The following is a 5,289-nucleotide window of genomic DNA, read 5'->3' on the forward strand; positions in this document are numbered from 1 at the left end:
TTATATGAACAGACCCTTGGCTATGAGAAAAATCTGGATCATTGGCTGGAGGGATTTCCTCAGGCTTGGGCAGAATCAGGGGGAACGGGACTAGCTAAACACCGGCCACCTGTGTTTGTGGAACTCAAGTCAGGGGCAGATCCCGCCCGGGTGCAACAGTACCCAATATCTCTGGAGGCAAGAAGGGGAATAACTCCTCATATCTGTAAACTACTCAGTCTTGGGGTCCTCAGGCCTTGCCAATCTGCCTGGAATACTCCACTATTGCCTGTAAAAAAGCAAATCCAAATTATTATCAGCCGGTCCAAGATCGAAGGGAAGTCAATTGGCTGGTGATAGATATTGACCCCACTGGACCTAACCTGCACAGGTTGCTGAGTTCCCTACCACCTGAAAGAGACTGGTACACTGTCCTAGATCTGAAGGACGCTTTCTTTAGCCTCCCCTTGGCACCTAAAGCCAAGAATACTTTGCTTTTGAATGGCATGACCCAGAGGCAGGCATCAACAGACAGTTGGCTTGGATGCGCCTACCTCAAGGATTTAAGAATTCACCCACAATCTTTGACGAGGCTCTGCATGAGGTGAGTACTGGGTTAACAACCCGGATGTTTCCCTTATCCAGTATGTAGATGACTTCCTGGTGGCAGCCAAGGACCAAGCAAGCTGCCTGGAAGGGACCCGGAGGCTTCTACAAGTCCTGGGAAACCTAGGGTACCAAGCCTCAGCCAAAAAGGCACAACTCTACAGAACTGAAGTGACCTACCTTGGCTACATCCTGAAAGGAGGACAACGCTGGCTCTCCAAAGCCAGAAAAGATACTGTTCTCAGCATTCCAGTCCCAAACAGTTGCCGAGAGGTAAGACAGTTCCTAGGGTCGGCTGGATTCTGCAGAGTCTGGATCCCAGGTTTGCAGAAATAGCTAAGCCCCTTTATAAAGCCACGGAAGAGACTGAACATTTTAATTGGACTTTAGAACAGCAACAGGCTTTCACCAGTTGAAACAGGCGCTGCTGTCGGCACCAGCCTTGTGGTTGCTGATATCACTAAGCCCTTTCACCTGTTCGTGGATGAACGGAAAGGGGTTGCCAAGGGAGTCCTGACTCAGATATGGGGGCCTTGGAAACGTCCGGTGGTGTACCTGTCCAAAAAGTTGGACCCGGTAGTGGCCAGATAGCCCCTTTGTCTGTGCACTACTGGTCAAGGATGCCGATAAGCTGACATCGGGCCAGAATCTGATGGTGACCCCCTCCCATGCCATTGAGGGGGTACTCACACAGCCAGCGATCAATGGTTGAGCCATGCCCGCATGACTCACTATCAGACCCTATTGATTAATCCTGGCCGAGTTGTTTTCCAGCTCTGCCCCCCTCCCTGAAACCAGCGAACCTCTTGCTGGACCCAGAACTGGAGCAGCCACTGCACCACTGTGGAGAGATCTTGACTCAGGTACACAGCACCCGACCTGACTTAAAGGATGCCCCGTTAGCAAATGCTGAGCACACTTGGTTCACAGACGGGAGCAGCTTTATCCATGAGGGTCAAAGGAGAGCAGGCACGGCAGTGACCACAGAGACTGAGGTAATTTGGGCTCAATCCCTCCCCCTGGGACTTCTGCTCAAAAGGCTGAATTAATCACCTTAACCCAAGCCCTTACTCTGGGCAAAGGACTAGCTGTCGATATTTACCCGGACAGTAGGTATGCATTTGCAACTGCCCATGTGCATGGAGCCATATACCAAGAAAGAGGGCTCTTGACGGCTGAAGGGAAAACTATTAAAAATAAAGAAGAAATTTTACAACTCCTTGAAGCCCTATGGCTTCCCAAGAAGCTGGCCATTATTCATTGCCCTGGACACCAAAAAGGCACCACCAGAATAGCCAGGGGCAACAATCTGGCTGATAAGGAGCCAAGGACATTGTGTTGCAAGAAGCAGAAGCCACTATTTAAGCAATGGTGTTGCCAGAGCTGCCTAACCCAAATTTGCCGGAGGAACCCCAATACACTAAAGAGGAAATAAAATGGGCCAAAAATCAACCCATGAGTCAATATTTGAATGATTGGTGGCACTCAACTGAAGGTAAGTTAATCTTACCCAACTCCTTAGCTAGAGTTATTCTCAGAAAAATTCACAGTCACTCACATGGGATCCAAGAGAATGGCAGGTGCTGTGAGACAATCCAAAGTAACTTTTAAAGACATGTATAAGACCACTGTTGCTAATTGTAGAGCCTGCCAGCTGACCAACACCACCAACAGACCACAACACCCGGGATCACGCCTTAGTAAGAGACCTGGAGCCTACTGGGAGGTTGATTTCAGTGAGATCAAGCCTGGAAGATAAGGATACAAGTATCTATTAGTGTTTGTGGACACCTTTTCTGGATGGACTGAGGCTTTCCCCACCAAGGACGAGACTGCTCAGGTAGTAGCCAAGAAATTATTGGAAGACATTTTACCCAGGTATGGCTTCCCCAATCTGATAGGGTCAGATAATGGGCCAGCTTTTATGCCAAAGTTAAGTCAGAGTGTAGCCAAATGTATTGGGGCAGATTGGAAGTTACATTGTGCTTATAGACCCCAAAGTTCAGGTCAGGTAGAAAGAATGAATAGGAAATTAAAAGAGACCTTAACTAAATTGACTTTGGAGACTGGCGGTGACTGGGTGATGCTTCTCCCCTTTTCCCTGTATAGAGTTAGGAATTCTCCCTATCAATTGGGACTGACTCCTTTTGAGATTATGTATGGAATACCAGCCCCCATTGTACCTAATCTTAAGCCTGATGCCATCGCTGAGATAGATGAGGAAGACCTGATCTTCCGTGTCAGAGCTACCTAATGGCCTCATAAACATGTTTGGCCTAAACTGCATGCTCTCTGTGAGGCAGGCCCGGTCCCAGAACCCTACAAGTTCCGGCCTGGAGACTGGGTCTATGTGAAACGGTTTTGACAAAGCACACTGGAGCCCAGGTGGAAGGGACCATACATCATCCTGCTCATGACCCCGACTGCCATCAAAGTCGATGGAATTGCAGCTTGGATTCACTATTCACACACTAGGCTGGCCAACCCGTTCTCAACCCCAGAAGACTCCCTGACTCCTGCTGCCCAAGAATGGAAAGCACACCGCAAACCAGACAACCCCCCACGTGTCAGGCTAGCCAAAGCCTCGCCATCATCCTAGGTCTGCTAACAGTGTGTACTATTGCCTGGAACCCACATGCCCCTGTAAACAATACCTGGATCCTGTGGGATGAATATGGTATAGCCACAGCCTCCCGGGCAGCTCCTCCCAAGCCATGGTTTCCTGAACTGAGTTTCAACCTGGCACTCGCCATGCCTTCAGGATCCCGCGCAAGGTACTTCGCTCAGGAAGTAAAGGTAACTTTTATGTGTGTCCCTCCCCCGCTGATTCTCCACGGCGGCGGGAAAATTGTGGAACTCAGCTGATTTATATTGTGCAAAATGGGGTTGTGAGGAATATTCTACCAGTTGGAAACTTATTTCATCTGGACTTATCCAGTTCACTAGAGACCCCAAATATGATAACTGCCCATATGCAATGAATAGTGATTTGCCTGATGCCCTATAACCCAACCCTGTAATCAGCTACTGCTTTCCTTCACCAGAGAGAGAAAGAACTGTCCCAACTGGCTGCAGGGGAAAAACTTTGGGCCGTGACAATGGAAGACGGGAAGGAATGGGGGAATAATACACCTCAGGTTACTCCTGTCTGATATTACACCAAAGGCTCTTGGCCCTAACCCCTTGCAGACTCTCCCCTTAGGTCCAATTACTACCAACGCTCCCAAGAGAAAAGAAACACCCAAACTTCCACTCGCTGCTTCCCCCAAAATTAAACAAATTATGAGGCCTTCCCAGGAACCCCAGTCTGACCCTCTCTGGGAATTAATGCTTAACACCTGTGTAGCCCTAAACAGGACTCACCCAGACCTCACTAAATCCTGTTGGTTATGTTATGACTCACAACCCCCTTTTTACGAGGCTGTGGCAGTCACTAGCAACTATACCCTTGCCACAGATATGACCAGTTGCAGATGGCAACCACCTCCAAAGCCAGACTTACTCTCCAGCTAGTTTCCGAAAGCAGGACTCGTGTGGGGACAGTTCCAGACACTCATCAGAGCCTCTGCAGCCAGACCTTAACTCCAGGGCTGGGAGCGGATCAGTATGTAGTACCTCCCAATAATGCTTGGTGGGCTTGTTCCTCTGGCTTGACTCCCTGCACCTACGGTAAGCTGCTCTCAGATTCTTACTGTGTTCTGGTGCAATTGGTTCCCCGACTAATCTACCATAGCAATGCAGAGTTCCTCACAGCCCTTGATCAACTGTACCAGAATCACATACGAAATAAGAGGGAACCCATAATGGCTACAGTTATCACCCTAGCAGTATTGCTGGGAGCAGCAGGAGCAGGAACAGATATTACTTCCGTGGCCCTCTAGGATAAGCGTTACGGACGGTTGAGGCAATCTACAGATTTAGACATCCAAATATTGGAGGGCTCCTTCTCGGACCTTGAACAGAGCGTTGACTCCTTGGCAGAGGTTGTCCTCCAGACTAGGAGAGGACTTGACTTGGTGTTTCTGCAACAAGGAGGGCTATGTGCAGCGTTCAAGGAAGAATGTTGTTTCTATGTCAATAAGTCAGGTGTGATAAGAGAGTCATTGGCAAAAGTCAGGGAAGGTTAGAACAGAGGCATAAGGAGAAAGAGGACAAGCTGGATGGTTCAACACGTCTCCATGGTTGACAACTTTGATACCACTCTCTTAGGCCCTTTCACAGTCCTAATGTTATTACTTACTGTTGGGCCATGTTTGCTGAACCAATTAACGGCCTGCATCAGGCAGAGACTGGGGACTATCCAGCTAATGGTGTTCCGTTTGCAGTAACACCTGACCATGACTGAGAGCAACACCAACTTATAAATCCCCCTCCCTCCAAACCAATAACTCTGTGCCTAGTCTGTGTCTAGTCTGACAGGTTTACACCCGATGGAACCAGCGTGCGACATTCATGTAAGCCGACAAATCAATAGGACTCATCCCAGACTGATGCCGGGAGCTGCGGACCACACATGACTGCCCCTTTGTTGTCAATGGCCCCACGGTCAGCATCGAAGCAACTACAGAAGACAAGGCTCTTGGTCCCTGATCCCATCCGGCAGCTAAGATGATCCCCCAACACAATGCTAAATGATTCAGGCACATCTCGAAGATTCGAGAAATTATCCTCTTGGAAAGGGGGGGGATGAAAGGTTAAAAAACT

Source organism: Meriones unguiculatus, chromosome 6, assembly GCF_030254825.1.
Source record: "Meriones unguiculatus strain TT.TT164.6M chromosome 6, Bangor_MerUng_6.1, whole genome shotgun sequence".
Taxonomy (NCBI): domain Eukaryota; kingdom Metazoa; phylum Chordata; class Mammalia; order Rodentia; family Muridae; genus Meriones; species Meriones unguiculatus.